Here is a 17576-nt window from a genome sequence, read left to right on the forward strand (position 1 = left end):
TCCACTGAGAATTGGTAAATCCTAGCAGGATCTCACACAGGTTTATAGCATAAGTTAACTTCTGCCAAGGTGATCCTAAATCCCTCAAGTCAAGAATGTAAAGTCATTTAGTTTTTTTTTTTTTTTTTAAGAGATTGGGTTCTGGCTATGTATTATTCCAGGCTGGTCTCAAACTCCTTGCCTCAAGTGAAACTCCTACCTTGGCCTTCCAGAGTGCTGGGATTACAGACCTGAGCCACCACACCCAGCTTTAAAGTCATTCTTGATTGTTAATTCTCCCAAATGAAAAAAAAAAAAAAAGGAAAAAAAAAGAAAAAAAAGCAGCAGATTCTTTTTGGTGGAACTCAATTTTAACTCAGGCCTTAAAGATTACCACAGATGAAATTCCAAGAAAACTAAATCTACAGTGGGTAAAAAAATATATAAAACATAAAAGAAAAGTAGGTGTAAAAGCCAGTTAATATATCAGACTGGCAATGCCTTCAGATAATGATATTATTAGACATACAATGTTAAATATTTTTATTTTTTAATAACAAATAAAAATAAAAAATATTACCAATGTATATATCTGAAAAATAATAAAATGAAACAAAGTATCTTCACCCAAGTCTTTATATATAGGCAGGAGATAGTAAGGTTTATCTCTGGGCAATCTCACTAGTCCAAGAACAACCACAAAGATTTTGACACCAGAATCTACAAATGTTACCTGCAGATCACCCCACAGGAGTGGTTCTTAATTGGTTGATTTTTAGACTCCACCCGTGACTCCAGGGAACATTTGGCATATCTGGGCATACTTTTGGTTATTACAATTGAGGGTGCTAATGGCATCTAATGGGTAAAGGTCAGGGATGCTGCTAAAAATTTTACAATGCACACAACAGCCCCTGATAACACAGAATTATCTGTCCCCCAGATGTCAAGGCTGCTGTTAAGAGTCCTTTTTTAGAATAAGTCTCACCATTGCTCCATCTACCTTCTCAGAGCTTTCAATCAGCTCTTTTGCTTCCCACTCGAAATCCTAAGCAGTCAACCAAAGCTTTTACCAGTATCTGAGGAAAGCATTTAAAACAAAAGAGAAATGAAAACAAGCAGTTAGGAAATGTGCCTAGCAGAATGATGAAAACTTCAAAAACAAAATCCCATTGAGTGCTATAGGTGAGACACACCTAAAGTAAAAGAAAGTTTAAAAAAAAATGGAAGAGACATACCAGGAAACTACAAGAAAAAAAATGGAAAGGGTTTGGTTATATTAATATAGGCAAAAGAGATTTTGGGGCAAAAGCGAGATATGAGAGTTATGATAAAAGACTATTTATTAAAACAAAACAATTCTAAACGTGTATATGGTTAATGACATAACCTCAAAACACTCATTTTGTGCCTTTCTTTACTGTTCTCATTTTGGAACCTTGCACATATAGTACTTTTATTATCCCTTTATGTCAACAGGGGACTAAGTTGGTGAAACGATGGTCCGTTTTGTTTCTTTTCATCTAAATGCATGTCTGTGTTGTGAAAAACACCTAGTAAGTGATATATTTTGAAAAGAAATAGGAAAGTCTTCTTTAAAAGCCAAGCCAAGTAGAGTGCCCACATGCACGTGGGAATGTATTGGAGGCGTGTGGACAGGTAGATTTTCCCACATGGTGACCCGTGGGTCATTTCATTAACAAGCTCTCGCTTGCCACTACCTGTAGATCTTTTTCCCTCTGCAGAAAAGAGGCCTTTGATCTCCCTTCTCAGAGGTATGCCAGCCTGCCACTTATTATCAAAGCTCACTGGAAGATCAGATTTGGAGGTCTCCCTCTTCAGCATGTAGGTTTTTATTAAAACCTCCTATCCTTAGGCTGGTATTTCACACCTCAGCTGTACCTGGTATCTTGGCTGTGGTCTTGTTAGACTATCATCTTTAAAAGTGAACCATAAGGATTTTGTGTAGGAGGATGAAGTCACCATAACTATTTCTTTCAAAGACCTTCAACAAATTCTCCCATTTGCAGCCATCCTGTACTCTAGTTTTAAAGGTTCTGGAGCTTTTTATTCTTAAGTCTTTCTAGAGTTTCAAGAAGATCTATGTGAATTTACCAAAGAAAAGTAAGGTTGTTTTAAAAATCACTGTTATATAAATTATGACCAATCTCAGATATGCAAATAAATAAAAACTTAATAGTTTAATGTATTTATCCTCTTTTTTGAGAACTGTGTTTCAATAGTTAAAAATGAGATACTATCTACAGATCACTGTGCAGCTAAGTAGTGTTCCCAGCTAAATTAAAACAATAGTTTTCAAAAGATACATATACATTACTTTTGCATTGTACATCTAATCATTAAACTATTCTTCCAATTTGGGGCACTGCTAATAGAAATTAGAGAAAATATACATGATAAAATAAATACATTTACATATATTATCATTTCAATTTGTACTATTAGCTCTGGGTCCTAAGCGTTTTTATTAATATTCCAAAATCCTAATAGCACTGGAGTTAATGATTTTTCTTGCTTCGTATTTTATGATAAATCTATTTTGCTTCTGAGTATGCTTATGCCTGGGAAGGGCATTACATCCATCAACAGTAAATACTTGACAAATGAAAAGCCACTGTCTAAACTCCATTTTTCTAATTGGCATCATGTTTCCATACCTAAGAAAAATTTGTATTTTGGTATAATATAACATGGCAAGTTGTTTCTTTCCCAAAGCTAAAGATTTCCAGCAAGTAATATATTGTGGGTCTTTGAAGTCACATTTATAACATTGCATTAGAAGACAGACTTTGATTTATATTACTTGAGATTGAGAAATAAAATGTGTAGTTCATAATATCAAGACGTATTTTTTCAGTGTTATAGTTTAAAAAGGTAAAATATTAAATGCTTGCTAACTAACATGTTCACTTGCTCAAACATTTTAGATTTTATTAAAGTTGATCATGCTTCATAGGACTGAGCTACCCTACCTATTCTTTTTTGGGCCATTATTATAATTTATTTTCATTGGATTATAACCCTTAATAATATTTGCATTAAATGAGGCAGAGAGGATCTCTTAATTATAGGAAAAAGTGTGAATCACTATAGAAGAAATGAGGGAAGCAGAAAATTACCATTAAGCAAATACTTCAGTAATAATTGTCATAGACAGTATCCACCAATGGATACTAAAATTAGCAGCTGAAAGTTTGAAGAGACTCAGGATATTTGCATAGTCTCAAAGTTTCTTTCCCAAGATATTAATTACAATGTGTGGAGAAACCACTAGACACCACCTTAACAAGGGATCAAAGTTATCAGCAGTAATAAGACACATTGACATCGTGTATCCTTAAATGATGCACTGTAAAGGACATATCACTTCCACAGAACTCTAGTCAAAAACAAATAACTTCGACCCAATCGTAAGAAATTATTGGATCCAAATAGAGGGACAGTCTAAAAAATAACTAGCAGAGGAGTCAAACCAAAGAAACAACTAGTACTCTTCCAAAGTGTGAAGACCTTGAAGGAAAAGGGAGTAATAAAGAACTATCAAGATGATAGGAGACTATAAAAACATGACAACTAAATATAATGTGGGATAATAGATTGTATCCTGAAAACAGGGAAAGGAAATTAGTGAAAAAACTGGTAAAATTTGAATGAGGTCTGTAATTTAATTGATAGTATTTTATTCATGTTATTTTCTTGATTTTGATCATTGTATTATAAGGTATTAACATAAGGGCAAACTGGATAAAGAAACATGGGAACTCCCTGAAATATCTTTGTAACTTTCCTGAAAATAAACATTTCACCCTAAAACAGCATTTTGAAGTTGCAATATATACACAAACTAATAATTTAATAGCTTACATTGAAGTTGCTTACATTCGATGAGGCATCAGCATTTTTAGGGCATTAATTTATTCAATTCTCATAATAAACCTATGAGTGGGTGCTATAATTATCCCAATTGTATGTACAAAATAATTGAGGCTTGAAGAACATAAGGAACTTGCTCAAGATTACATAGTTCCCATGCCATTCAAAAAAAAAAAAAAATTGAGTCCAGAGCCAAAATGCTAAGCAATTGAGATTGAGAAATAAAATGGGGTCTGCAGACCACATCAGATCATTTATAGGGGCCTAAACCAGGCTTACAAATTTCTGGAGTATTTGAGCCTAAACACAGCAGAGGTTTCCTACATATAGTATCAAGTTGGTCAACCAGTACAGTTGGTTCACTAAAAGTATGCAGAAGAATGTACTTCAAGAAGGAAAATGATTCCAAAAGGGAGTTTAAAAAGACAAAAGAAAGGACTTACATGTATGTAAATCTTTAAAAAAAATTCATGAATAATGTTAAAATGTGAGATTAGAAAAAGATAGCACTAAAATCTTATATAACAAAATCATATAAATTGGCAAGAGATCTACCCCCGTTAATGCATTCTAAGGTTTACATATTGTTGGGGAGGAGGTAAAGATCTTAATAAGCATTAGATTTTGATGTGTTAGGCATAATTGTCTATTTCTAAGGTAACAACTAAAAGGAGGGAAATGAGTGTGTAACAGTGTAGAATAAAAAAAACGCAATGAGAAGAAAAACTTTAATAACCAAATAGAAGGCAAAAATGAGAATATACAAAAAGATCAAGACACATTAAAATATAAATAAAATTTAAAAACAAATATAAAATATAAATTAAATTTAAAATTGTAGTAATTGCCATCAACATAAATGAACCACATTGAATAAAGGTAAAGACTGCCAAAATAAAAAGAAAACCAGTTACATGACATTTACTCCTCTAAAAAAACACCTTGTGTAAAGAGGCAAAATAATACTGGAAGTAGAAAAATAGAAATGAGTCAAAATCTAATCAAAATGATCTATAAGGCTATATTAATAGACTTCATGATAATAAATATGGCTAGCAATAAAGACAATCACAGCAAAATGTTGAGAGTTACTTCACCAGGAAGATAAAACAAGCTGTACATAAATTTATCTGCACCTATTAACCTGACCTTGAAATATCTGAAGGGCATTATAATGCAACTATATGGGGGAAAAAAGTTACCATGATCCTGGAAGATTCTAATGAATCTTAGTAATCAATAAATTAGCAGATATACAGAATCACTAATGAAGAACACAATAGGGTTTATTTAATAAATTTTCTTAGCACAAAACAGTATACATTTTGTACAAATACAAAAAGTAATAAAATTGAACTGCATGCTTAGCTAGGCCATAAAGCAAGACTTAACCAATTTCAAAGAATCAGTAGTACCATATTGCTCTATTCTCTGATGAATGTAGTCATCCCTTTATATCCATGGGGTACTCCAATACCAAAATTCATGAATGCTTAAGTCCCTATGGAGTAGTATTTGCATATAAACTACACAGTTCCTCTCATATTTCAAATCATTTCTAGTTTACTTATAATGCCTAATTCAATATAAATGCTATATAAATATTTGTTATACTGTATTTTATTGGTATTTTGCTACCTTCTTATTTTTAATTTTTCCCCTGAATATTTTTTATCTGTGGTTGGCTGAATCCATGGATGCAAAACCTATGGGTACAGAAGGACTAACTGTACAATTTAGTTAAGCATCAATAAAATCAGTAAAACTACAGTTAGAAATGTAAAAAGAGCCCTTACCCAATTGTCTGAAAAAGGTATCAGAGATATGAAAATATTCAAAGATAAACAAATGATAATGACATATGTGTCAAAATATGTGGGATGAAGTCAAGTCACTCCTCTGGGGAAAATGTATAACTGTAAATTATATGTACAGCTAGAAAAATAGGGAAGGCTGATAAATAACAATGTATCCAGAAAACATAAACCAAAATTTAAAAAGTACTAAATAAAAATATAAACAGGAATTGATGAATTAGAAAAACTTACTGTAGAGAGGACCAACATTCTATTTGGTCCCCTGAAAAGACTAAAAAAGAAAAAACACAGTAAGACCTCTGGCAAGAATAACTAAAAAACAAAAGTGGAAGAATGTATTAATGTTTAGGATAAAAGACAACCTGATAAGAAGCATAGAGATTTAAAAAGATAATTATAACGATTTAAATATGAATTAATAAAACTGACTCAAGAAGGACGAAAATACCTAAATAGTCCTATAACCACTAATGAAGTTAAATGAAGTCTTAAAACCATTAGTGAAATTGAAGAAAAAGTACGTTAGCAAAGAAAATTCTTGGCCTAGATGGTTTTATAAGCTATTCATTAATATGAGATAATTCCAATCTTACAAAATGACAAGCATAATAAATCTAATGTAGAATAAGTTTCAATTAACACAAGGCATGGGCCAAATCTAGTTTGCCATCAGTTTTCAAAAACTTTTATTGGAACACTTGTTTCGTATCCTGTCATCTGTGCTATAACTGCTTTTATGCTAGAATAGCAGAGTTGAATAGCTGTAAAAGAGAATGTTTAATCCACAGAGCTGAAAATTCTGGCCTTTAAAAGAAAAGTTTGCTGATTTCTGATACAGGATTTTATAAAATAACGTGTGAAAACAGGAGAGTAACTGAGAGTAAAAGTACAGGTATGAATAAGGGATGTGCACATGTGCATAGTTTATAATACTTCATAGGGTAGTTAGAGAAGTCTACACAGAGAAGGTGATATAGTTCAGATGTTTGTCCTCTCCGAATATCATGTTGAAATGTGATCCCCAATGTTAGAAGTGGGGCCTGGTGGTAGAAGTTTGGGTCATGGGGGCAGATTCCTCATGAATGTCTTGGTGCCCTCCCTCTGGTAATGAGGGAGTTCTCACTCTATCTGTTCATGAGAGAGCCGGTTGTTTAATGGAGGCTGGCACCTGTTCCTCCCTCTCTTGCTGGCTTCTTCACCTTCCACCACAGTTGGAAACTTCCTGAGGTTCTCACCTAAAGCAGATGCTGGCACTGTGCTTCGTACCATCTGCAGAACTAAAGCCAAAATAAACCTCTTTTCTTTATAAATTACCCAGTCTCAGGTACTTCAAGTCTTCACACAAATCTCACCTTCTATATTATTCCATTTTGCATCGCATATGCTATTATTATTATTGCATATGCAATACAAAATGGAATAATATAGAAGGTGAGATTTGTGTCAAGAATTGAAGGAGATGGGGGCATTAGGTAAGTGGATTAGGTAAGAGCATTCCAGATGGAAGAGCTGAAACAAAGGCAGCAAGGCAGAAGTCTGCCTTCTGTTCTCAAGACAGAGCAAGGAGGAAGTGAGGCTGGCACAGTGTGCAAGGGGGATAATGGTAATGAGTAAAGAAGTCAGAAAGTGTGTATGTTGGATGGAAGGGATGGAAGTAGAAGCTCCATGTCAGTCTTTGCAGGCCACTCTCAAGATTCTGCTTTTAGTCTAAGTGAAATGGGGAATCATTCCAGGACTTTAAGAAAAGAAGTGTCATGACCTAACTTACTCTCTAAAAGAAACACTAAAGGGCAATGTTGAAAATAGTTTGTAGGGGGTTAAGGGAACAAAGCAGAGCCCTTTTGAAAGGCAAGAGATAACAGTGGATCAGACCAGGTGATAGAGGAAGTGGTGAGAAGGGGTGAGATTTCGCATCTATTTTGAAAGAAGAGCTAACAGGATTTCCTGAATGATTAAAAGTGAGGCAGTAATGAAAAAGGAGTATAGAATAATCCCAAGGTTTTGTTCTGATTGGTTTAAGGAATAAATTCACCAATAACAGAAACTGAGAAGCCATACACGGAAAAGGTCTGAGGGGTGTTGGGGAGAGAGATGAGGAGTTCAGTTTTAGACATGTTAAATTTGAGATATCTACTAGGCATTCAACTAGAGGTACTAAGTATCAACTGGATATCCAATCTTGTGTTTGGGAAAAGGCACTTCTCAGAGGTTGATAGCTAAAATAGGATAAAGAGTAAGAATTGACCATTTGACTGAACGTCAAGAGATTTTAAAACTATGTTGTCTCAATATATGTATTTTTAAAAATACATGAATATCAACAACTAAAATAAAAATTCTTCAAAAATTAGGAATAGAAAGGAATTTAACATAATAAAGGGTTACTGTATAAAAAACTTCAAACTCACTGGTTAAAAATTAGAAAGAAGACAAGGTTGGTCATCATCATAAGTTCTATTAAAAAGTGTACTAAGAATTAAAACAACTCATGGAATTAAAACAACTGAACTAATGAAGATAGAATAGAATGATGGTTATCAGAGACTGGGAAAGGGAGGAGGTTCAAAAATATAATTATATAGAATAAGAGCTAGTATTTAAAATCACAACCGAGTTACTATAGTCAACAATTTTAAAATTGTATTTTAAAATAATTAAAAGCTAAATTATAAAGTCATCGCTAAATTATAAAGTTATATAAGTTATTTAAATGTTTTTAAGTAATTATATATTTTTAAATAACTAAAAGAAGAAAATTAGAACATTCCTTATCCAAAGAGTTGGCAAATGCTTGAGGTGATGGATCTCCAAGTTACTCCAATGTGATGATTACATATTGTACGCTTGTATAAAAACATCTCACAAACCCTATAAACATATGTACCTATTGTGTACACATATTATTTAAGTGTACTAGAGTTGTTAATTAGTGCAGTAAGCACCCATCCACACCTCCACCAAACACATACATGCGGGGCAAAATGACTGAAAGAGAACAAGAATCACAGATAATATGATCCCCGAAATGCTATAATCAAATGATTAACATAATGAGTTTCTAAAGTTTCTGGATACAGAAATTAATTCAATGTATGTACTGTGAACAAGTAGAAAATATGATTTTTTAAAAAGTTGTCATTTATAATATCAGTCAAATAATGTATTCTATCTGGAACAAGGCAAGCCAAAGTTGTATAACTTCCATATCTACAAGTATAGAAGTTTTTGAAATACATTAAGAAGTCAAATGAATACACCATGGAATACTATGCAGCCATAAAAAAGGATGAGTTCATGTCCTTTGCAAGGGGTGGGGAGATTGGGGAGGGATAACATTAGGAGAAATACCTAATGTAGATGATGGAGGGATGGATGCAGTAAACCACCATGGCATGTGTATACCTAAGTAACAAATATGCATGATCTGCACATGTACCCCAGAACTTAAAGTATAATAAAAAAAAGAAAAAAAAAGTCAAATGAGAGTAATACCATAGCATGAATTGATAGACTCAGTGTTATAAAGGTATTGTGTCTGCTGAGATTGATTCATACAGGAAAAACTACTCTAATAAATTTCCCATGGTGTTTTTTGAAACTTGACTAGCTGATTTTTGACGATTATTAGGAAAAGAGAAGAAAAAAAATATAGAACACTCCTGAATATTAAGAAGTCTCAACCTATCAGAAATCAAGATTTAGTATAAAGAAATAGTAACTAAACAAAGCAGTGTTGAGATAAACTTATAAACAATAAAACATAACTAAAAACCCAGAAAGATACACGTTTGGAACTTTAACTTATGACAGAAACACTATTAGTGAGGTAAGTATGGACTATAGTGTTGGGACATTTCGTTTCCCTATTAGGGAAAAACAGAATCCCTACCTTTACATGAGTTACAGACATCAATTCCTAATGAATTATGTGAAGGACAAGATTTAAAGATGTTCACAGGAAAATAAAAGAATACTTTTCTGTTCAACAGACTGGTCATAAAAGAAAATTAGAATGCACTAAAATTAATAAACTGCATTCATCAAAAGACACCATAAAGTTAGAAGACATGCTTCAAACTGGGAGAAGATGTTTGCAACACAAGTAATTAACAAAGATTAGTCTCCAGGATATACAAAGAACTTTTAGAAATCAAGAGAAAAGTATCACAGGTGTTTCATGGAAAATGCAGCATAAATATTCAGTGAACATGAAATAATACACAACCTAATTAGTAAATCAGTAAATGCCAACTAAAACTAAAATGAGATTTTCCATACCAAGTACAGAAAAATGAAGTTTCACAATATAAAACATATAAAACAACTGGAATGCTCATATATAATCTGTTCTTTCAGCTTGCACACAAATAACAGAATGATAAACAAGGGAACGATTAACACAAAATTCGAGAGGGTTGCTAAAGCTCTCTTCCAGACAGGGTAAACACAATACACTTACATTCACTCCTTATTCATAAAATGCAAAAGATTTAAGAACATTTTAAAGTCTAACAAAAGAGAATATGCTACACTATGTCTGTATGATGCAACATTGTGCAGACATTTAAACATCACAATTCCAAAGAATAATGACAAGAAAAATATTAGGTATAAAACTGTCAATTTACAATATGATTCTAATTGGGGGAGGGAATGATTCATATGTATATACATTTTGCAAAACTAGTTTTGTAAAGGGATTCATTTCCTCCTTTAAAATTTTACTCTATTTTTTATATTTTCCACATCAAGTTTGTTATAATTATTTGATCAAAATAAAATAAGTGTTTTACTTAATTATCTAAATTGAGTAAAACACTTATTTTATTTGATTTGGCTTAAGTAAATTTTATATTCATGTGAAAACCATAAATTCACACTCTAGAAATATGCTGACTATACTTCCTTTAAAATCTTTTTCCAATACAACAAAAGATTATATACAAATACCAAAGTTGATCAGATTTATAAACCAACTTAAGACACATTATGAAAAATCTCACATGTAAAAACTTAGTTGGAATTAGTGATTTTAATTGTACAATCTGTGTAAGACATTTAAAATAACATCATACATAAATGAATACGAGACTATACCTTATTAATAATAGAGTTTCCTGGATGAGAGAGCTAGAACACGACGAGTGTCTATGCAAAGAGTCAAACTCTAAAATATTTGCTGATCCTGGCTTTGTCAGTTTTCCCGTTCCCCACAAAGCCTATTTCTTAAACCATGCTGTATGACATCCTGGAATTCATCTAGAACCATGGGTGCAGGAGGAAAGGCAGTCCAGAGGGCCTTGCCTTATGTTACAATGGATCATTAGCTTCTTTCCCTGTATACGTGTCAGTTTAAATGGTTTATGAGGCGTCTGTGCTAAAGTAGAATTTTAAAGGATGAAGAGGAATTGAGGGTAGAGTAGATTTGAGGTGTGGACTTGAGGACTGGAAAAGGTAGTCACTCAGAGAAGTGGTATGTGCAAAAGTCTGGGGGAATGAGACAGTTTCTGGGCTTACAAGCCGTTAGGATTGGTAAAAGGAAAAGCCTAAGAGAATGGTAGGAAATGAAATGAGAGGGAAGTTGGCAGGATCAGGTGTGAAGGGGCTTGAACATCAGCCTAGCACTTAGACTTCATCCTGGGACCAGTATTCCTCAGATTGGGATCTGCAGCTAACCACTTTAAAATCTAGAATCCCTGTGGCATTCAGGACCAATGTTTTACTTTTGATTGTGTGGATATGCTGTACTATCTGGAAATAGCTTAATTGGGGGAAAGAGGTCAATTTTATATTTGTATGGCACATTCAGGCCAAATCATCATATTATGGTATAAAAGTTTCACAAGTGTTTGAAAAAAAAAATTAATAACTGAGATAACATGCCTCAGGCTGCACAATCAGGTTGAAGTCACAAGAACCTCACTGTAGCAAACCAACACCCATTCATGCTGCAATAAATATTCCGTAAGACCGCAGTGATGTCTCACATCAATTTAACTTAGATGTTACTCGAATTCTGTTTGTATTCACTTTGGTTTGGTTTATAGCTGTACAAGAACTATTAGCATAGGAAAATATACCTAGGTTGGCATTTGCACATATTAAGTTTATAAGAAATATAACAAAATCATCACAGGACAGAGAGGTAGAAGAGTGCAACGCGAGACTCAGTAAAGCACGGTCTCTGGAACCAGACTGCTTGGGTTCGAACTGTTTCGGATTTCACAGCCTTCCTGCTATGTGACATTTTTAATGAAACTAGGTTTGCTCATCTGGAAAACTGGGATAACAGAAATTCCTACTACACTGGGTATCGTGAGGATTCAATGAGTCAACGCTGAAGATGCTTGGCTTAAAATAAAAATACAGTTGACCCTCGAGCAACATGGGTCAAACTGCAAGCGTCCACTCAGACGTGAATTTTTTTCAGCGTGGATGGAGAACATTGTATATGCAGGTCTGTGGGGCCAAATGAGACTTGAGTGCACATAAATTCTGGTATACACAGGAAGTCCTGGAACAAATTTCTCTTGTATACCGACGGACTCCTATAGTTCATGCATATACTACTGTGGTCCCCAACCTTTGATTGGGGCCGTAACTTCTTCAACTTGATTATCTGTAGGTAATGCAGAGACCCTGAGAAATTGCACAGCCTTCTGAAGGCTGTGAATTCAGAATTCGGACCCAAGCAGTCCGGTTCCAGACCATGCTTCACTGGGTCTCACATAACACTCTTCCACCTCTCTGCCCTCTGTTAATTTCATTATATTTATTGTAACTTAATATGTACAAATGTAAACCTAGATATATTTTCCTATGCCAATAGTTCTTGTACAACTATACAAGACACATCTGCATCTACTCTATTCAGACATATATTTCTGAAAAAACCTTTTGGCAGCACCGAAGAGAATAGATGGGATGGAGAGGAGAGATTTAATATCTATTTAGGAGATAAAAGTGAATGTCAATGCAGTTGTGAACAGTCTTTTCGAAGTGTAGTTCCTTGACTTGTATTACCTGGAAATTCATTACAAACGCAAATTCACAGGTCCTTAAATCAAAAACTTTAGAAATAGTACCTAGCAATTTGTGTTTTCATACATCTTCCAAATGCTTTTGATGCTCTGGAACAGGGGCTGGCAAAATTATTTTGTAAAAGATCGATAGTAAATATTTTAGGCTTTGCAGGAAACATGATCTTTTATAGGGCACAACTAAAAAAATAATAGCTGTGGCCATACTCCAAAACATCATTTACAGAACATGTGCAGGCTGGATTTGGGCCTACCAGCCATAGTTTGCGGACCTGTGCTCTAGGAGTTTGATGCCAGGACCTAAGACTAGCAATAAAGAAGGAATAAGTTTGAAGAGTAAACAGTCTGGGTATGAAACAGTGAGACTGAGATAGAAATGGCCAATTCTCAGTTGGTTCTGGAGCTCGAAGGAAACAGCAAAGCGGAAGTAGAGATGCAGAAGACAAAGGTGCTTATTAAAATGGCATGTGCAAACAACATTGTCCGAGCAACACACAGAGCCTAAGCAAGGAAGAGAGCCAGGGAGGTATCCAGAGGCTCACCAATGCTGGACAGCAAAGGAAGAGAAAACACAAAGAACAGCACTGAATGGCAAAGGAAAAGAACGAGGAAACAGGTCGATGAGACAAACGCAGAGAAGACGGACGATGCATCTGACATCGGAAAGTCGACAACCTGGATACAAACTGTTCCAGCCCCTGCAGTGTTACACAAGTCGAATGCCATCATGCCTGCAATTGCGACATCAGTGACTGTGTATGCGACATCACTGAACTCAGTGTATGGGTGAAACAAGCTCAGTGCAAGTGCAGCAAAAGAAGGATAGAGGAGAAAAACCTTGTCTATATTTCTAAGCTTAGGGCAGAAAATCATTCATGGGCAGAGACAAATTGAAGACATACAAGTCAGAGTTAATGAAGAATTGAGATCGCTAGGGAATGGAGATTGGGTGGCACCGAGAGCCTCCGGGGACGGACGGGCCTTGAACAAGAGGAGGAATGCCTCCTTCCTCACACATGGGCAGGAGGAATGGAAACACAGATACAGAAGTTTCTGGGTGGGCAAGAAGCTCAGGTTCTTTATTTTCATGACCTCAATGTTATCAGCAAAGTAGGAGGTTATCAAGTAAGATTATAAAAATATTAGGCTGATGACAGGAGAAAAGTGAAGATAAAGCAGTGTTTCTTAAAAAAAAAATTAAGTCAGACTTGTTGCTTCATAGAAAATTTCCCCCTCTCCCTTCATTGAAAATTAGTGGTGTTCTCCAATTAAATGGGATTTATGAACAGGACAGACATACAAAAAATCTTATTCCCCGTTTTCTATCTTGGTATTCACTTCTTGATGCTCTCCTTCCCCTAATCCAGGTTACACCGACATGATCTTTGACTTCCCACAGAGAAGTGTTCATTTTAACTGGCAGGCAAATGATATTACACTCCAAAGGCTCATCATGCTAAATGACCATTAAACCATTACACTTAAGAACTGCCTCTCAAGATAGAGACTCCAAGTGCTTCGCACAGTATCACTGTTTAACTATCAGCATTTTATAGACAGGGAATTGTCATCGCCAAGCTCACATGAATTCCTCTGGTTATAAACAAAACATCTGTGGCTGGTTAGCTCTGTTGGTTCATCCATGAAGTTAAATGGCCAAAATCTTGGGTGGAATCCTTGTAAAGCTCTGTCAGTATGGCTCTTTTCACAAGCCATTTGTCTGCAGCCCCGGTTAGATGAAGCATCTGAAAATGGATGCTCCTGAATTGGACAGGGTATGGCTGCCATCACCCCATCAATCACCCTCCTCTTTTCTTATTCTTCAGCACATATTCTGTTAACGGGGCTGTTCTCCTTTCTGGCCATCTCTGCCTCTGTGCTTTTCCCCACATTATTCTTTCCACTCAAATCTTCCCTGTACTTCAAAGTTTGCCTCAATTCCCACTAAAGCCCTAGTATGTCTCTCAGCTGACTCCAGCCTCCATGAGTCTTTATAATTGAATGGCCAGCCCTGCAATCCATACTCTATAAATTTGGTTGATTATTACATTTAGTTTGTAACTCTAGGCTGCCCAAGGGCAGGTACCACAGGTACAGTACAGTATAATAGAAAGAGATCTTATTTCTACTTCAGGTTTAGTAGAGTAGCCGCCCTTATACATGGGGCATACATTTGAAGACTCCCAGTGGATACCTGAAACTGTAGATACATAAACCTTATATATGCAAAGTATTTTTAACCTATAATCGAAATCACTGCTAAGTGACTACAGGGCAGGTAGAATATACAACATGGATACGTTAGACAAAGGAAGATTCACATCCCAGGTGGGACGAAGCAGGATAGCCAGAGATTGTGTTGTGATACTAAGAATGGCGGGCAATTTGAAACCTGTGAATTATTTCTAGGATTTCCTATTTCCTATTTTCAGACCACAGTTAACCATGGGTAACCAAAACCACAGAAAGCAAAAACATGGATAAGGAGGGACAACTATACTTCCTCACTAGGTCATCTTGGAAAATTTACCTACCTCTTTGGACATTCATTTCCTCATTTGAAGATGAAAAGTCATATAATTTGCTATCTTCACTTTTTAATCACTACAGCCTTTAACAGCACTCAAACATTTGACTGATGAGTCAAAATTCTACGAGTATGAATTTATATCCAGAGTGAAAAACCAAATCCACACCTGAAAGCACTGTGGGTCCGCAGCAAGAGTTCTTTCTTTTTGCTTATTTCCAGCCGTACCGTGTAAAGTTGTGAACAGCAGTGTGTCTACACAGGCAGTAGTGCTACTGTTGGAATGTTAGCTTACAGACTTTAAAGGTGGTTGATCTCAGCTCACTGCAACCGCTGGGGTTTCACCATGTTGGCCAGGATAGTGTGGATCTCCTGGCCTATTGGAGGTTCTTAAACCATGGTCCAGGGAGCCCTGGAGGCCCCTGCAAAGCATCCAAGAAGTCAAAGCTATTTTTCTAGTAACACTAAAATGTCACTTGTCTTTTTTATTCTCATCCTCTCATCAGTTACAGTGTCGTTTTCCAGAGGCTACATGACAGGTGATATCACCACAGCTTGAATGCAGAAGCAGATACATGAACCCAGCTATCTTCTATTAAATCAGACATTAGAAAGACCTAAAAACTGGGAGAAAGCTGCCATGCTTCTAACTTTTTTGCTTTGGGAAAGCTATTTTCTCTAACAAGTTATTTGTGTTAACAGGATAAGTGTATTATTTTAATAAATCAATAGATCATTTTCTCTTTTAGTTTCTAATATAGTAAATATCAATAGCCATAACCATATACATAGATCTTTGAAGTCCTTGATGATGTTTTTCTAGAAATACAAAAGTGCCCTTACACTAAGACATTTGGGAACTGCCTCTGTATTAATGAGGACATAAAATAAACACAGTTGCCCTTCGGTACCATAGAGGACTGTTCCAGGGCCCCCTGAAGATACCAAAATTATTCATGATGCTAAGTCTCTTTATAAAATGACATAGTATTTGCACAGAATCTATGTACATTTCCCCATATACTTTAAATCAGCTCTAGATTACTTACCATACCTAATACGATGTAAATGTTATGTAAATAGCAGTTATACTGTACTATGTAGGGGATGTTGACCAGAAAAGTCTACACATGTTCAGTACAGATACTCTCACCCCACCCCTACACCAAATGTTTTTCATTCATGGTTGTTGAATCCACAGATGAAAACCCTCAGTGGGCCAACTGTATTTGCCAAATGTAAGACAGTCATGCATCTCTTAATGATTGGGACACATTCTAAGAAACGCATCAACAGGTGATTTTGTCATTGTGTGAGTTTCACAAAACATGCAAACCTCAACTACATGGTATAGTCTATTGCTCCTAGCAGTAACTCCTAGCAAAGAAACCTGAGCAGCATGCTCTGGCCAAACAACTCTTGCCATGTATCTGAAATGAACTCCTTTAATCACAGAGAAACAATAAAAACAGAAAATAAAGAAACCTTCTGTCAAATGACCTGTTGAAAAGCAGCAACCAAGCTGACAATTGTCTCATGTCCTGCCAACTGGTTAAAGAGCTAAAAGGCAGCTGAGAGGGTGGGAGGAAAGAAGGTTGAGAACAGGTGAGAGAGGTTGGGAGGTTATTGACCGGGAAGGCAGAATACCCCAAATGCAAAAGATTTATTCCCAGAATAATCAGAATCAACACCCAAGATGCTCCAGGTGACTTTAATATTTGACACTGCTCCCTCTTTCCACAATGCTAAAAATATGATGCCTAAACCCAAGAGGCACTAACACCTCTGACGTGGGTCCTGTTCATTTTGGGAAACCATTAGTTTAACATGAACATAATACAAGATCCTTGCAGCATCAGGGAGTACAAAGTGGAGAGTCACAGAAATGGACTTGTTTTATTGCTCTAGAGGTAGGGTCAGTAAACTACAAACTGTAGGCCAAATCCACCCTTTCACCCATTTTTTTCCCCTAACCTTTGAGCTGGAAAGGAAATAGCAAGGAAAATACATTTTACAACACATGAAAATAATATAGAATTTAAATTTCAGTGTCTGCAAATATTGTTTTATTGAAACATACCATACTTTGATCTTATCTAGGGGTGCTTTACTGCTACAATGGCAGAATTGAGTCATGTGACAAGACCATATGGCCTACAAAAAACCTAAAATATTTACTGTTTGATCCTTTACAGAAAATGTTTGCAGATACATGATGTAAACTTCCAAGTCCCCAAAGTATATAAAACTTACGTTTCAGATTTTAGTATCTTTGCATATTTTACCCTGGAAAACCTTAATGACTAAGCAAAGCACACT

The 17576-nt window shown here is 35.5% G+C and overlaps 1 protein-coding gene across 3 annotated transcripts in view; it reads right to left on the reverse strand.

Moving 5' to 3' along the window:
- RARB (retinoic acid receptor beta) overlaps positions 1-17576 on the reverse strand; it is a 777639-nt gene that overhangs the window by 685041 nt on the left and 75022 nt on the right. The window lies entirely within an intron of this gene.

The sequence above is a fragment of the Aotus nancymaae genome, unplaced genomic scaffold (assembly GCF_030222135.1).
Source record: "Aotus nancymaae isolate 86718 unplaced genomic scaffold, 86718_ANA_hifiasm-v0.15.2.pri h1tg000019l, whole genome shotgun sequence".
Taxonomy (NCBI): domain Eukaryota; kingdom Metazoa; phylum Chordata; class Mammalia; order Primates; family Aotidae; genus Aotus; species Aotus nancymaae.